The 16,882-nt window shown below is 36.6% G+C and overlaps 1 pseudogene across 1 annotated transcript; it reads right to left on the bottom strand.

Annotated features, from left to right (window-relative positions):
* Positions 1-4,907: 4,907 nt before the first annotated feature.
* On the bottom strand, positions 4,908-5,287 carry LOC308243148 (large ribosomal subunit protein eL31-like; annotated as a pseudogene). Its single transcript has one exon. The product of its transcript is annotated as a large ribosomal subunit protein eL31-like (transcript).
* Between the last annotated feature and the right edge of the window lie 11,595 nt (positions 5,288-16,882).

Below are 16,882 nucleotides of genomic sequence, written 5' to 3'. Positions count from 1 at the left end.
AAAAAATATCCTCAGGTGAGGATTAAGAAACAAAAAAAGTATATAATACCTATTCATTGAGCATTAGTATACATTAACACTGATATCACATGACAAGATGAAAATGTTCCACTAAAATCCCTGGAGATTATATCCTCAAAAAATTTTGGAGGAAACTGTATTTTCACTAGCAACTTATAACTATGAAAAATTTATTTTAAATCCATGCCAACCAAACTGATCAGAGATGACAAAATATTTAAGAATCTTCTGGTCAAATGCACACAAAGCTTTTTGGATAGAATCCATGCTAGTCAGATGTATAGTAATACATAAATCAGCTAGTCCCTGGATTTATCTGTTACACTTTCTGCTGTGTATTATCATGACCCTTGCATAAAGATTCATTTCAGTACAATAGCTAGTAAGATTTTTTTGTATGATCCCAACACAAATACAGAGTTTTGAACTTACAATAAACTCAATGTGTCTGTTTATAAAGATAAAAAGTGTTTTTTTTAATCCACATTAGTAGAAAACTAAAAATAGCAAATGGCCCCATATTTATATCTCAGTAGTCAGAATACAAATAAACATCCTTGGTGAAAACACATCAGTGCTTCCAATTAAGGCAATATAATTGCATGCTTTGAAGTGGAACAATGGAAAAACCTGACAATTCATTGTATTAATATGAGACACAGACTTTGGAGACATATAAAAAATAACATTTAATCTTTGTAAAGCATCTGCTTCTATATACATTTTGCATAACATTTATGTATTGTGCATAAACATACACATTATATAGATAAAGAGATAGCTGGGTAGATAAACATATGTTAAAGAGCTAGATGAAATCTGGTACAGGCCACTAATTCACTTTAGTAAGCCATTACATTGCTACCGCTGCAAGTTCTATTGTATTCTACAGTTTCATTGTTTTCAAGAGGAGGTAGAGCTTTACACATTTAAACTCAGTCAATTAATTTACTGACCTGGCACAGATCTTTAACAACCTATGTGAAGGTTAAGGACAAAATCTCAAATAAACTAGAAAGTGGTATAGAAGCTGAGAGCAATGCTTTCTATCCTACGCGTATCTTCAAGTGTCTTATTTTATTTATAAGGCAGATTGCAATGTATAACCATTGAAGAAAAAATAATAGGTCAAATAATAATCTCTTTTTTAAGTAATAATCTTTTGGAAACATCTATTTGTAGCACCCAGTTGTTTTCCTTTTTTGGAGATTGCACAAGACAATCATTTAGTGATCAGTTCTCAAGCATCACTGTTCCCTTTCTTTGCTCTCCAAAACAACCAAAACAAACTAAGTTTTATTTGAAAAATTATCCTATATAATAAAAGCCTAATATGCTAAGTGTCAACTGTTTGACCAGTCACTATGATGCACACTGACCACCAGGGGGCAGACACTCCTACCTGTAGGTTAGCTTGCTTCTGGGGTCTGGTTGATCGGGACTGGGTGAGATGGCTGGACACACCCTGGAGCCAACCCGTCATCACTCCCCGGCCCTGATCATGCACCGGTGGGGTCCCTCAGCCTGGCCTGCACCCTCTCACAATCCAGGACCCCTCAGGTGATGTCAGAGAGTCAGTTTTGGCCGGATCCCCGCAGGCCAGGCCAAGGGACCCCACCAGTGCACGAATCCGTGTACCAGGCCTCTAGTTTGTTAAGAATCTTGGTTTCTGGGCCACTCACTCTCCCTACAGCAGTATTTAATTGCATAAGACTTAAGTAAAATTACCACTTAGATTTCCTTATCAAGACAGATCCAGGTGATACTTTCAATAAAGGGTTAATATTAAAAACACTTTTAAAACTCAATAACAACAACAACAAATTCAATGTAAAAAAAATGGACAGAGGATCTGAATAAACCTTTTTCCAAGGAATACATATAAATGGCCAACAGACATATAGAAAGGTGTGCAACATCATGTAAATCAAAACCACAATAAGATATTGCCTCACACATGTTAGTATGGCTACCATCAAAAGGACAATAAACAAATGTTGGAAAGAATGAGGAGAAAAGAGAACCCTTGTACACTATTGGTGAGAATATATATTGGTGCTACCACTATGAAAAACAGTATAGAGTTTCCTTTAAAAATTGAGACTATAATTGTCATACAATCCAAATGTTCCCTTTCTGGGTTTTTATCTGAAAATACTATATGCCTTATGCAGCATTATTTACAATAGCCAAGACATGGAAACAACCTAAGTGTCCATCAACAGATGAATGAAAGACGTGAGACTATATATATATATATATATATATATATATACACACACACACACACACACACACACATATATATACACATAGATACATATATACATATGTACATATATATAATGAATATTACTCAGCCATAAAAAAGATAAAATATTGTCATTTGTGTCAACATGGATGGATCTTGAGGGTATCATGTGAAGTGAAATTAGTCAGATGGAAAGAGATGAAAAATGTATGATTTCACTCAAATGTGGAATATGAAACAAAAAAAGTAACAAATTCATAGATATAGACAACAGAATGGTGGTCACCAGAGGGGAAGGAGGGTAGAGAGTGGATGAATTGGGTAAAGGGAGTGAAATATATGACAATGGAAGGAAATTTTACTTTGAGTGGTGAATACTCAATAGAGTATACAGATATCAATTTATAATGTGCACATGAAATTTAGTAATGTTATTAAACAATGTTATTTCAATAAAATTAATTTTTTAATTAATTAACTTTTTTTAAAAAAGAAAGATCTAGATGTAGAGTTAAATAAAACTAAAATTTAGGTGAAAAAATAATATTTTAATATCAATGTTTGTAACTTATAGTCTTTTAGAAACTCCTTTACAAATAAGATAGTGGTTATCCTAATATATAAAAAGCCAGGGGCCATCATGACTGAAACAACCGGACGGACAACCGAACACAGGCTGCATGGGGGGACAAGGCAGGCAGGGGGGTTAGTGAGAGACGACCAAATGACTGAACAGCAGGCTGCGTGGGGCAATGAGGCTGGCAGGGGTTTAGTGAAGGACAACCAAACAACCGAACAGCAGGCTATGTGGGGTGACCAGGCCGGCAGAGGGGGGGCAGTTGGGGGCAACCAGGCCAGCAGGCAGAGGCGGTTAGGGGTGATCAGGCTGGCAGGCAGGTGAGCAGTTAGGAGCCAGTGGTCCCGGATTGTGAGAGGATGTCCTGGATTGGAGAGGGTGTAGGCTGGGCTGAAGGGACCCCCCTCCTGTGCACGAATTTCATGCACCGGGCCTCTAGTATAATATAAAAAGAAGCTTCATTAGAACATTTTGGTCTAGATTTGGAAATCAAGTAGGAGGAAAGCAGCCAGTTCTAGAGGACACCAAGGGATTTGTCACAGTTGCCTTTAACCTAAAAATAAAAAGTCAAAGTGAGAGGCAAGTGTTTATTTGAGATTTTTTTAAAATAAACAAGTGGTAATTTTACTTTAATTGCAATTTAGAGGCATAGACTCAGGCAGAAACCCAAAGGGGTTTTTATGAGAAAGAGAAGGGAAATTATTATATGAATAAAAGAAAAAAAATATTTTTTGGTATGAACAAGCTAAGTTATTCTTTAGTGATACTTGGCTGGTTACTGATTTTTAAAAATGTCCTTAACTACCAGTCCTTGTGATCAGGAGATCTGCTTGCCTGTTAGCTTTACAAACAATTGCTTATAAGACAATGTTGGTTTGGCCCAGTTCAAAGGGTTTTTTTTGCCCAGGTTCAAGGCGTAAGACATGTAATGCAATTCCTTTGGAATGGCTGCCTTGACTCCATTTTAAAATGGTTCCATTTCTGCCAACTTTTTATACTTTGCACACATCACAAATAGATAAGTTACAGTTAGGACAGTTTTGTTTTAATTCCAACCTCTCAGCCTATGCCACAATCACAACAAATTCTCTTCTAACATTTTTCTCTTTGTTTTTAACATGAAAAAATCTTAAGCTATTTTATAGTACATAAAATTAATTATTTATAATATTTGAACCATCTTCCATTAGAATTGAAAGCCTTACAATACGAGCTTGCTACAGTATTCCAGGTTGGAGTAAGTTTTTGTAATGTAAAATGTTATGACATAAAATTGATTTATTCATAATCTGCACTGCTTTTGTTGTGAAATATTTAATGTTGTGGATGTAGCTTCTTTAGTAAAATGCACTGCATTGAACCCAGAGATGTGCTTTATGCAACAGTTACTAAGGATTTTACAAAGTACCTCTGAAACTCTTCCTGGTACTCATGATTAAAGTTTCAGCCTGACAGTCCAAACAATAAAATCAAAATATCCATCTCACATGCAAAAGGTGCGCTTCAGGGTATGGCCACGCACATAGTTCCTGCCTTGCCAAGACCATTGTGGCAACTGAGCACTCCGGGTTTCATTGTTCCTACTGTCAATCTATAACATAACAGGATACATCTATCAACAGAATTTTGAGCACAAATTTTAAAAATTGAGACTAAGATGTAATTGATCAGTAATAGGTATTCACCATACAAGAAACTGAGTCAAGATGTAGCATGGTTAAAGGCATTAATTTAACTTTTAAATATTTTTTAATAAATGAATAATTTAGGGTTGAGCTATACTGTTTCTGCTCTGACTGCCTCTCTTTTTATCATGCTTTGCTTTATCACACACTTCACAGATGGTGTATTGTTTACAAATTGAAGGGAAGACCTTTCACCAGCAAAAAGATTACGACTTACCTTACTGCCATGGTCTGGAATCAAACCCATAGTATCTCCAAAGTATGCCTGTACCTAGAGTCCTATCATACTGTACTGAGTTTAGATCTCTCTCTCTCTAACTCTCTCTCTCTCTTTTTCTTTTTGCAATTGTATATCTTTATTCAACCATCAGCATTAGTTCTCGTCCACATAAATGGTCTGTAGATTTTTGAAAGTGGTGACAGGCACATAGGTGACCAATGTATACAGCTTGTTTAGTGAATCTTCATCCTCTTTACGTTTTCTGACAAACATACACGGATATGATATAGGACATTCCTTATTCCTTTGGCCCAGAGAGCTTTGTTGAGCTTGGTGTCAATGCGCACGTCTGGAGTCCCCATCTCCTTCATGGCAAATTTCCAGGTGTCCTTGAGTGTCCGAGGGGTACGCTTCTTGAAACCCACGCCGTGGATGCACTTGTGAATGTTGATGGTGTGCTCTCTGGTCACCACCTCGTTGATGGCGGAGTGGCCCTTCTTCTTCTCACCACCCTTCTTTGCGGGAGCCATCGTGCCCGGCAAGTTGGAAAAAGTAGATGTCTCTTTAACACAGATGGTTTGGCTACTACATATATCCTGGAGGGAAAGTAATCATTGTTTTTTTAAAAAAAAATTTAATTGGTTATTCTTCAGTGTCACACGTAGCTGGAGATAAATATTTTAAAAAGAACATTTATTCCTTTTTAAGAAAGATAAAGAAGTTAAAGTTTACTAAGATAAAAAAAAAATATGAGGGGGTATGCAAGTGAACTAGGAGCAGCCATCAGTAGTCAAATGGCCCAGAAAGTTCAACAATTACCATCTGCCTATGAATCCCCTAGACAACTTTTCAGGGGTTAAAACTTTGTGTTTCAAACTCTGTAATAGTAGAAAAAATCATTCTGCTGGCTTATTCAGGAGTCTTTGTACAGTCTGAGAGATATTTGAAGTGTTGTGGCAGGATCAGAGTCAGAAGTTTGAAAGCTTTGGCATTTCTGGGCTAAGTCATCTCATAAACTAAGATGGAATTACAGCAAGCCACAAATAATAATGCATTAACTTTTAATTTGCCATTGTCTTAAAAGTCTGAAGGACTCTGAGAAGTTGAACAAAAGGCCACTAAGAATAAGCTGCTAGAAATACACTCCAAAGAAGAAAGTAAACAATGAACCTCAAATAGTTCAAGGCAAGGCACACTAACAGTGTATGGGACCAAAAATAAAAATGTGAAGAGAAACTAAAAAGCTTTGAGACTGGCCTTTAGGATGGTGCATATGAGAGGGGGAAGAATTTCTGGTTAAAGCCTTTCAAGATCCAACACATTACACTTTTTGATGGCCAATAGCATCATTCTGACCTTGACTGCTGCTGCAGAAAATAGAGGGGCATTCAAATGTGGCCATGCATTTGCTCCACGTCAGTCAGACAGTGAAGATAATGATGGCCCAAGAATAGAGGTCCTTTTGTAAAATTCTTTGTTCTCTGTGGGAGAAAAATCTGAGAAATATTCTCTATTATAACCCAAAGAGCACTCTTTCTTACAGTTCATAATAGTGGAGAAAGGGAAGAGTATTATTAAATAAGGGGAAAAAGTTTACTGAGGGAAATAAAGAAACTTCAGTTTATTGCATGCCATTATAGCCTAGGATTCCATAAGATACTTTAACTATGTGAATTTATTTAAATATAAAAACACTCAGAGGTAGTAATTATTATTTCTATTCTGCAGACATGAAAACAGAGATGGAGAAGAGTAAACCATTTGCCAAGGGCCATTTGGTGACTGAGGGATAGAATCAAGATTTGTACCACAATCTGTTGAGTCCAAACCCCCAGTTTTTAACCATTATATATTTCTACCCATTATTAAACCTCAAGAGTTGTGGGATCATCTCTAGTAAGTCCTATCTTTCCATCCAATGACTGTAGGCAAATGTTATCTAGAACATCCTTAATTTCACTGCATGCTTTAGAGAAATAGCTGACTTCTAGATGGTTCTTAAGAATTACCTATGAAGGACATTCACTATCAAGCTTCACCCAGCCCTTCTACCAATTAAGTTCTAAAGGACCTGAGAGATGAACTCATCCTACTCAAATGACAAAGGTCCTGGTGAAGAGAATCAGACCACAGCAACTCATCTAGTATCTGAAAGGCTTCACCCTCATTAAACCAATAGCCATGACAGAAAAGCTCCAGAAAAGAGCTTTCTCTTGACAGAAAAGTCCTCTGAGAGGAATAACCCACCAATGGAAATTCATCTCCCTGAAAGGTCAAAACCTTTGCAGAGGTTATTTTAATACCAAATAATTAACCAAAACAAGTAAGGAAGACCCTCACCTACAATGATCAAGTAAAGTGGAATATTCAATTTCTCTTATTTGGGCATTATTTCAAGGGTTTGTAATGAAATAATTCTGTTCTCAAAATGGATTCACTCATCTGGTGGAGAGCCCTCATGTAAAATCATGTTAACAGATTTTTTAATTTTTCTGCAAAATGAACAAAGACTGTTTTATACAAATACCTCCTTCGATAATAGTATAAAAAAGTATAATTTTGTGTTAAGTCTCCGTTTGACCTCACTAAGATTAACTATTCACAATAGAAAGCCATTTTAAATGCAGCATTTGGGAGGGATCATCCATTACAGAGACTAACACATTCTCCATGCTAGACTGAAGCTTAGAACTTAATGGCAAGTTATTGACAGCTTTCGTCTTCACAGCTGCCCCTGGAATCTGTTAACAAGTCTGTTCTTCTGACAGGCAGATACTAGAAGAAACTCACAGTAATCCAATGAACACATTAAAAGAAATTCAACACTCTAAAAAACTATGCCTTCATTCTGTTGAACTAAGTAAATATATCTTTTAGTGGTCATCGACCAAGTATATTTAACAAATCTAGCTGTATAGTTTTTTATTACCTTTAATAAACTATTTCTGGCAAACAAATAGTGAAAAGAACTCAATGTGTCAGAATTTCCAAATTCTTTTTCTTTTTTAAATTGCAATTCTCATATTGCAGTTCTACCATCATTTATGTCAGCAGCTGCCTATTAAAATGTATGTAGTTTAATAACATACTTTCTTGATTAATTCTCAAAACAATCTTCTATGATAGGTACTATTAATCCTTTTTCTTTTTTGCAGATAAGTAAACTGAAGCTTTGAGAAGTTAAGGAACATGCCTGGCTTATACTGTTAGGTATTGGTAGAATAACCAATTCTTCCCCCACTTAAATAAAACTCTACTTTTCCACAATATAGAGAACCATTCTTACAATTGAAGTGAAAATAAATATTTTTTCTATGTTAACATGAATTAACAACAGTATCTTTTAAAAATTATATGTACTGAAGTAAAAGTAAGTTGAAATCAAATTTTTGTACAGACATTTTAGCATAAGTCCTACATAATTTACATATGTATGTAATTCTGATAAAGTTCAAAAATAAATATGTACATATTAAATAAATCATTGCTAAATAGATAAAAGTAGGCAGTCTCCATTGAAAAAAAAAAAAAAAAAATGAAAGACTGAAATAAACCCTCTGTAAAATTTCTGGCCACACTGCCATCATCACTACAGTCATCACCAGCATTTCACAAGTCTTTAAATTTCCACTCTAAGTCATGTTCTTGAGTTGAGGCATCAAAGACTCTCATTAAAACTACTAGGTTATTGGGTGAGATTGGGGGTGAATCACATTAAATCATTATAAACCACTAATATTCTATAATACTGTTTAACTAATTGTAATCACCTAGTAGATCCCAGAACAAAAACAGGTAAGTTCAATACTAGAAGATGGAGAAAGGAAAGGTTAAGAGAGTTCATAAGTTTGTTATTCCTAAAATAAACATCTGAATTTATTCTGCTAGGTTTGTCTCAGGATGATGGGATTGGCTATTGAATGTATTAATGCACACAGCATTGTAATCATCCACATATTTCCACATCCTACAGCATATAGAACAGCTCGTCCTCAGTAGAGCCCCGCCTCCCCATAATGACCCTAGACTTTGCAGATTGTGGGGGCTATTTCTCATGATGGCATCTATACATGGCTCTTCAGAGAACATTTTCTGTCACCTTTTCTTCTTTCAAGTTCTAGTCTCTGTTACTTTTTTTTCTGTCAGGGGGTAAATGTAGTGGAAGTGGCAGCTAAGGGTACATTTTTCATTTATAAACAATAATTGCATATTTGTGAGTAAACAATCACCTAAATATCAAAGGCAGGTCCCAGGCTGGTGCCAGGCATAATAGCAGAGCTTATACTGAAACAGCTCCTGGAATCACAAACCACCTATCACAGGCTCTCCTCTGAATACTCCTCTTTGTCTACCCTATACTTAAATAGAGTATGAAAAACTAGAGGATAGTTATTTGGGATATGCATTATTTTAAAATGTGTTTTAATAACAATTCCATGTTTAGGGGGATTAACTTTTCCAATAGTTCCATAGTTTTCTCTATGTTTGTCCAGATAGTCATATATCTCTGCATTCTAGTGTCAAAAAATAACAAGTTTAGCAATGATCCTGGGCTATTCCCTCTAACAACATTGCCTAGGCCATGAAATCATTCACAGTGTTCACCCAGGTCTGTTCAACCAATAACAAGTCAAATGTCTACAAATTTAAAATGTCTTAACATTAGCTTTTCACTTTAAAAAAGTGTAGAGTTTCAGCCCTTAAAAATTACTTCTCTCAAATAGTTAATATCCTTATTATCTAGAGATCGCATATTAAAACCTTGAAAAATACTGAAAACTCAAAAAATAAAGGGCAAGGACAGGTCACAAAATGAGGAAGCACAACTACAATAAAAACTGTTCAAAATTGTTTAGGGTATTTTTAATAAAAGAAAAATCATGTAACACCCCCAAAAAACATATTTAACCTGCAACTTTTAAATTATGCAAAATAAAATTATGGTTGAGGGTATAAATTGGTCAAGGCTTTTGGAAATTAGTTTAGCTATAATATGTGTCAAATGTATGAAAACAGCCTTTGAACCCAAAGAAATAAACCTATATATGAGGGACAAAACACGTAAACATTGATTCATCACAGAATTTGTCCTAATATTTGAAAACTATAAATAATCGAATATCCAACAATAAGGGAAGAGCTATGTAAATAGAGTTACAGCTACTCTGTTGTAATACAAAGTTAAAAATGAGATGAGAAAAGACTTGTCAAATGGGGGATAACTGTTGAAGTGGAGTGGTAGTTACATAAGTTTATTATGCTTTCTTTTATAAAAAGGAAATTTCTTAAACTATAACTTTATAAGGAAAAGAAAATGCATGTGTGTTGGGAGAAAAAAAATATTGAAGGATAGGAAGAAATACAACAAAATGTTAGTAGTAAATAAGTTTTCCTTTACAGTAGTAAATAAGTTTTCTTTTAATTTTTAGAGCAGTTTTAGGTTACAATAAAATGGAAAGTAGAGTACAGAGATTCCTCTATATCCCCTGCCTCTACACATGTAGCCTCCCCCCATGCTCAACATCATTCACCAGAATGATATATTTTTTACCAAAGATGAACTGACATCATAATCGCCCAAAGTCCACTGTTTACTTAAGGGTTCCCTTTTGTTGATGCACATTTAATGGGTTTGGACAAATGTACATTGACATATATCCATCATTACAATATCAGACAGAGTATTTTTATTGCCCTAAAAATCTTCTATGCTCTAGCTATTCATCTCTCTTCCTCCTCCTTTACCCCTGGCAACCACTGAGCTTTTCATTGTCCCCATAGTGTTGCCTTTTCCAGAATGTCATACAGTTGGAATCATATAGCATGAACAAGCTTTTTAAAATTTTTTTAGAATCTGTATTTATAATCATTTGCAAATCAGCATTATCCTCTTCACAAAACCCATGGAAACCCTGAGAATTCCTCCATGAAAGTAAAGAAGGTATTGATAAAATAAAGCCTTCGGGAAAATAAAGAAAGCTGATACATTAATAATAATAGTTCAGCAACAGAACACTAGGAGAAAAAACTAATTTGAAAGAAATATTATAAGTCAGTGGTTCTCAACCTTTCTAATGCCGCGACCCTTTAATATAGTTCCTCATGGCTCTACAGCAGTGGCTCTACAGCCGCGACCCTTTAATACAGTTCCTCATGGCTCTACAGCAGCAGCTCTCAACCTGTGGGTCATGACCCACAGGTTGAGAACTGCTAGCAGGGTCGCCTAAGACCATCAGAAAACACAGATATTTACATTACGATTCATAACAGTAGTAAAATTACAGTTATGAAGTAGCAACGAAAATAATTTTATGGTTGGGGGTCACCACAACATGAGGAACTGTATTAAAGGGTTGCGACATTAGAAAGGTTGAGAACCACTGTATAAGTGAAAGAATGGTTTCTTTTCATAAACAAAATTCTTGGGAACATATCTGCCCTTGGCAATGAAACTCTTTGGCAGACTCAGAACCAAGACTGGATTGTAGACAAGGAAGAGATAGAGAACAAAGAAGAGGAAGAGCCAGATAGCTACTCAATAACTGAATATTTCAGGGGGAAAATAAGAATGCTTTATGCACAAAATTGTTGCTTTTTAAAGAAAGAACAGACAAATATGGTCTATAAGACATTGCTGAGCTGATTTTATAATATTTCCGACCTGGGGAATCTGAAAGGACTCCTATTGTTTTCCAGCCTTTCAGTATACTTTGGAAAGGAACCATGACCTGAGGTATTGTTGTCTTTGGAGACCAAGAGAAATGCAGTTCTCTGCTATCATTCCTCTGATCCTCTCCAATTATAACCCATTGCAGGCAGTTATGTGTGGCCTTTGCAGCCTGGTGACTACTAAATAATTGGAGTTGAGATGTCAAATATTTCCCTAATGAGCTCAAGGTCCAAAGTAAATCCTGTACTGTAACCACAATAGTGAGGCATTTCAATGTGTCTGCTCATGATGGGTTAGAGCTGTTATGCCTCCAAAAACATGTATGTGATTCCTTAGGGGTAGGGGTAGGGGCCAAAGAAAGAAAACCAGGATAAAGAAGAAAGGAATCTCTTTCTATAATAATTAAGAGGACTATCATTTTTAAATTATTGCTTCTATCACTTAGGTTTAGAGACTCAGCCCTAGAATGATTGGTTCTGAATGTTTCTAATCTAATTCTTTTCTAATCTGACTAAATTTAGAAAGCTGGAGAAAAAAAAAAGACTCTTTGGAAAACAAAACATACCATAAGCCCTCTTCAGAAATGACTAGCATATTGGTGGAAGCTTTGCTATTTTTGACAAACGGGTACCTGGCACCTGTAAGCACAGATAAACACAGGTGCTACTTCTAAACACAGCCCAGCCTCATCCACCAATGAATGCTCCAGGTTGCTGCCTGTTCTGTCACGCTGAGGTGAAGGTGAACCAGAGAGAGCTGTCACTCCCAGCCTGGATGACTCTGACTGCAGTAGACTTCTTTTCTAAATGAACAGTTAGACCTGAACAAAGATATTGATGGTGCTTGCTACCCTAACATTTAAAGGAACAATATGGTGATTAAGGTCTATCATTATCATAAATAAAGAAGCCAGAGTCTCACAGCTTTGGTTAAAGGTCATTTCTGAGACTCCACTAGAGCTGGTTGATATGGTCTTCAAATCATGACACCATTATAGCAAGAATGTGGAAGTTTTAAATTAGCAGATTGCATTAGAAAATAATTTTATGTAGTTCCTCCTCCTCATTTAAACAATCATTATAAGCAACCCCTGGTATTAGGAACACAGCTATTTGAACTATGTTTTATTACACACAAGCTTTCCAATCCTTTGAATCAGCATGCTGGCTTGGGAGCAGGCTTTGCCTCACTATTTGGAACGTGGACACGTTTGTGCTTGTCTCTTTTTATTGCTTTGGGGATTTTCCCAATGTAAATCCTCCTGGAACTCCGCTCTCCAGCTTCGTACAGATGTGCTGTAACTGACTCTTTGTTTATAATCCTGTATCCAGTATTTTTTTAAATGGGAGTAGACAGATTAGACACACTTCTAAGGGACCTATTGTGCATTGTGAGTACTGAGTGCTTAATTGCAAAAAGAAAAAAAAAACAGCTGCTTAATTTATGGATATCAGCAATAGGGCCAGCAATTTCGACATGGAAAGTAGAACTCTCATCATTCATAAAGTTGGCAAGAGTTTCTTCTGAATTTCAGGCTGAACAAGAATCTCTTTGTTTTTCTCCAATTACTTTTTCAAACAACTAAATTGAGTGCTCATGGAAGGTGCTTGTTTTTCTAAGTGAAGTCCTCTATTTCACCAGTGAACAGGTGCAACAGAGGGAGTGGCATTTAAAGCATTACAAATGCTTCCAAATTCCACGTGCATGCCTTAAACTTAATCTAGATGTTTCTAGGGATCGATAAAGTTGAGCCTCTGGGACCTTTGTCTATTCTTTGACATTATCTATAAAACCACCAATTACAATGATAATTTTTCAGAATCAGCTAGGCTTGGAAAAAACACATTACTTCTCTAATGTATTACATCACACAATTTTGACTCCTTTCCTTCTGTACTTGGCCCAGAGGTATCAATATTGTAGGGACCTCTCAAGGCCCTCCAACTAAAACAGAGATGGTATGTGGAAGATGGCAAGGGCAAGGCCAATGCCAAAGACTCTTTTCCTGGCCTTGCCTTGTTTTTTTCCTGATTCTCTTTCTGGCCTTTTCCTGGGCTAAATGCACCATTTATCTTCCAAACAGTAAATATTTGGGGGAATGGTCTGGTGGTATGAGGGAGCTCAAAATGATCTATATCTTGATGTATCAGCTACAGTTTCTCCAGACATTATGAGAACTCAATTTTACTTTCTTGTGACACTGTCTTTGGAATCCCAAGACTTGGAACCTTGTTGAAATAAGACTATGTGGAACAATAAGTAATTACTGTCTCAAAAAATCAAATTCTGTTGGGTGGGATTCAGAAAGGATTTGCTTTAATTATGAAAATATTTTCAGAGGCAAATAGTCCTAAAGTGGAGTTTCAATGTATTGTGAACAGATGATCTTTAGCATGAAACAATGTCAGAAAAGTAAGTCATGAGAAGTACCTGTTCAACAATAAGTAAAAGGAATCAGAAAAGCAAACACACACACAGGGAAAATGTTGTTTCTAAAAATAAAAATGTCAGTTCATTAAACAGAGACATTTCATCCTAACTTATTCCTCCAGTGCTTCTAAAATTCCCAAATGCAACAGATTTGAGGTTACTAATAATTGAGTCTGGATTCATGCCCACAATTTGAAGATAACATGTTCCCATATCCCATTACTAATTCCTTTAACAAGTCTTCCTCTGAATATTTTTTCACTTTTTAAAGTTCACTTTTGGCTACTGAACTTGCACTTACCAGAGCAGTTTCATAGGAAGCACCTCAACTTATTTCTGCCCAAGTATTTGGGAGGCCGCTGTTTAATAAGATGTCTCAGTCTGGCCTGCATGACTCAGTAGTTGAGCATGGACCTATGAACGAGGAGGTCACAGTCCGATTCCCGGTCAGGGCACATGCCCAGGTTGCAGGCTCGATCCCCAGTGTGTAGTGTGCAGGAGGCAGCCAATCAATTATTTCAATTATTTTTTCTCATTGTTGATGTTTCTATCTCTCCATCTCCTTTCCTCTCTGAAATAAATAAAAATATATTTGAAAAATATAAGATTTCCCAATTGATATGGTCACATGCTTTAGCATAAAGCCAGTGTTACTGGTACATAGCCACATTTGGATTTGTAATGTGAGGATAATATACTTCTGGATACATAAAGATGCATATAAATGACAATTCAGCTATATATCCAGAAACCTTCTGGAGGAGTAGGCGTTTTTTCACTCAATTTGATAAGCCAGAACCTACAGTGAAAACATGAGTCAATGGTAGTAACTTCAGTTTGAATGTATTATGTGTTTGGTTTCCTGAACTGCTCATAGACTAGGCTCCAACTTAGGATACCCTTACATATGTAATTTTTAAAACAATTACCACTGTGCTAGTTCTTGTTCCAATTCTGTTACTAATTAGCTTTACAAGCTAAAGCAAGATACAGCTTCTCAGCCGATTTATTCATTTCCTCATGCACAAGATAATAATGATAACTGACTTACATTCCTCACAGGGTTAATGTGAAGATCAAATGCTAACATACAAGGGAAAAGCACTTTAATAAAAACACCATCTAAATACATAGAGCCATTATTTATGCCCCCCCCCAAAAAAAATCTGATTGTTGGACTGTAAATCCAATGTTCATGAAATTTAAACTGAAAACATATACTAGCATATTAGAAATGTAACCTTTTTTATTTGACCTTAAAGAGAAGCCAATGGGAAGCCTCATCTGGTTATGAGATTTACTCATTCCATAAATACGTATTTAACTCCCATCATTCCTCAACTCTTTTGTTAGTTGCTAGTTACAAAATGATATATAAACTTGCCTGCATGGAGCTTAGAGTCTAATGGAGGGGAGGGGCCTGAATATTAAGCAGATAATCATACTAATTACATAACTGAAATCATGACAAAGAGTTCTAAAGGAGAAGTACATTTTGAGAGTACACTATAGTTCAGGCTTTGATGAAATTTTCTAAACCAATGACTGAGCTGAGACAGGTAGGAGTTATCCAAATAAACACAAAGGGCAAGACTGCAGGCAGAGAAAGCATATAGATGAGATCTTGACACAGAAAAAATAAGGGGCAGGATGGAGCTGGAAGACAGTAGAAATGTGGGGAGAGGTAAGGTCACACCAAAACCTAGAAGTCAGGGATTTGGAATAGATGGGAAATTTTTTAACATGGACAGAAAGAAATCTAGGATTGTAAATAAAAACTCATAATTTCCTTTTTTGAATACACAATTTAAAATGCATTACTGCAGCCTTTTAATTCTTTTGTCCTGCATCAGTGATGGTCTCATTGTGTTCTCTGAAATCCTAGAGTTCTCCAGCACTGCCTTAGCAAGGGCTTGAAGTAGGCTAGGTGCAGGAAGGATGGCAGGGAGGGCCCAGGCCAGCAGCATCACATGGCTCCATAACCACCCTGCCCCCTGCTACCACCCAACACTGTTGGTATATATATTGGACTTCTATATAAGAATCATTAAAAGGATTCCAAAGTCAAGGAAGGCAGGATAGTAGTAGAGGGTGAGAGGCAAGGGAGAGAGAGAGAGAGAGAGAGAGAGAGAGAGAGAGAGAGAGAGAGAGAGGTCTTTCATGAACAATAAGGTTATTTATAGATGACCACCATCCACATTTTCTTCTTTTTCACCTAGAGGAATTGGTGTTTTGTTTTCCAAGAGCTTATCATCATTTTCTCTGCTGACTGCTTGCCCATGGATCATCATATTATATCAGATCATTTGTCTTAAAATGGGGTCTAACTCGCTAGTCCACAAAGCCCCAGGAAATCTGGGATGCCTCAGGAGGCAGGCTTCTGCGTAGAGTCTCTTATGGATGCGAGATCCTTCTTTTTTCACTGGGTGATACTAATTTGCCTTGACTGTGGTGGTACTTCCTCGGGCTTTCCTTTTTGAGGTTTTAAAACCTTTTTATTGCAGTTTTCAAGGCTTTGTTCTGGATGGCTGATGGTGTTCTGAGACCTAGGGAGAGAGGAACAGCAACCATGGTACATACTGTAAAGAAAATTGGATGCTGAGCTTCATCTCCAGACTGAAAAAATCAGTGCCAGAGACCTCTGGCTGACTCACAGGAAGTAGGAGGGACACAGCCATTCCTTCCCCTACCCGCTCTTGCTCTGTCCCTCAGGTTAGCTGAATGAAGGCTGACATTGACACAAAATGGACACAAGCTTGGCAAACCTGCAAAGATAATAAAGAAAGTATAAGGCTTCAATCCCAGAGGTTTTGATCCCAGAATCTCCTCAGGGAGCCAGTATTGCTGATCCATTTATTATTTTCTATATTTCTCATCCGTGATGTAATGCTACCTTTTAGCCTCTCTCTACCCAGGTCAGCAAACTGGCAAGCCCATGCCAAATCATGCATCTGTGAAGCTGTCAAATGTTACCATACATTTTATGGCTCAAAGTCTTCCAAAATGACCATGTCTAGTCTTACTAGTA

Source organism: Plecotus auritus (genome assembly GCF_963455305.1).
Source record: "Plecotus auritus genome assembly, chromosome: 2".
NCBI classification, from domain to species: Eukaryota; Metazoa; Chordata; class Mammalia; order Chiroptera; family Vespertilionidae; genus Plecotus; species Plecotus auritus.
Note: the sequence above shows the minus strand (reverse complement) of the source record. Positions and strands in the feature narration are given on the sequence as shown.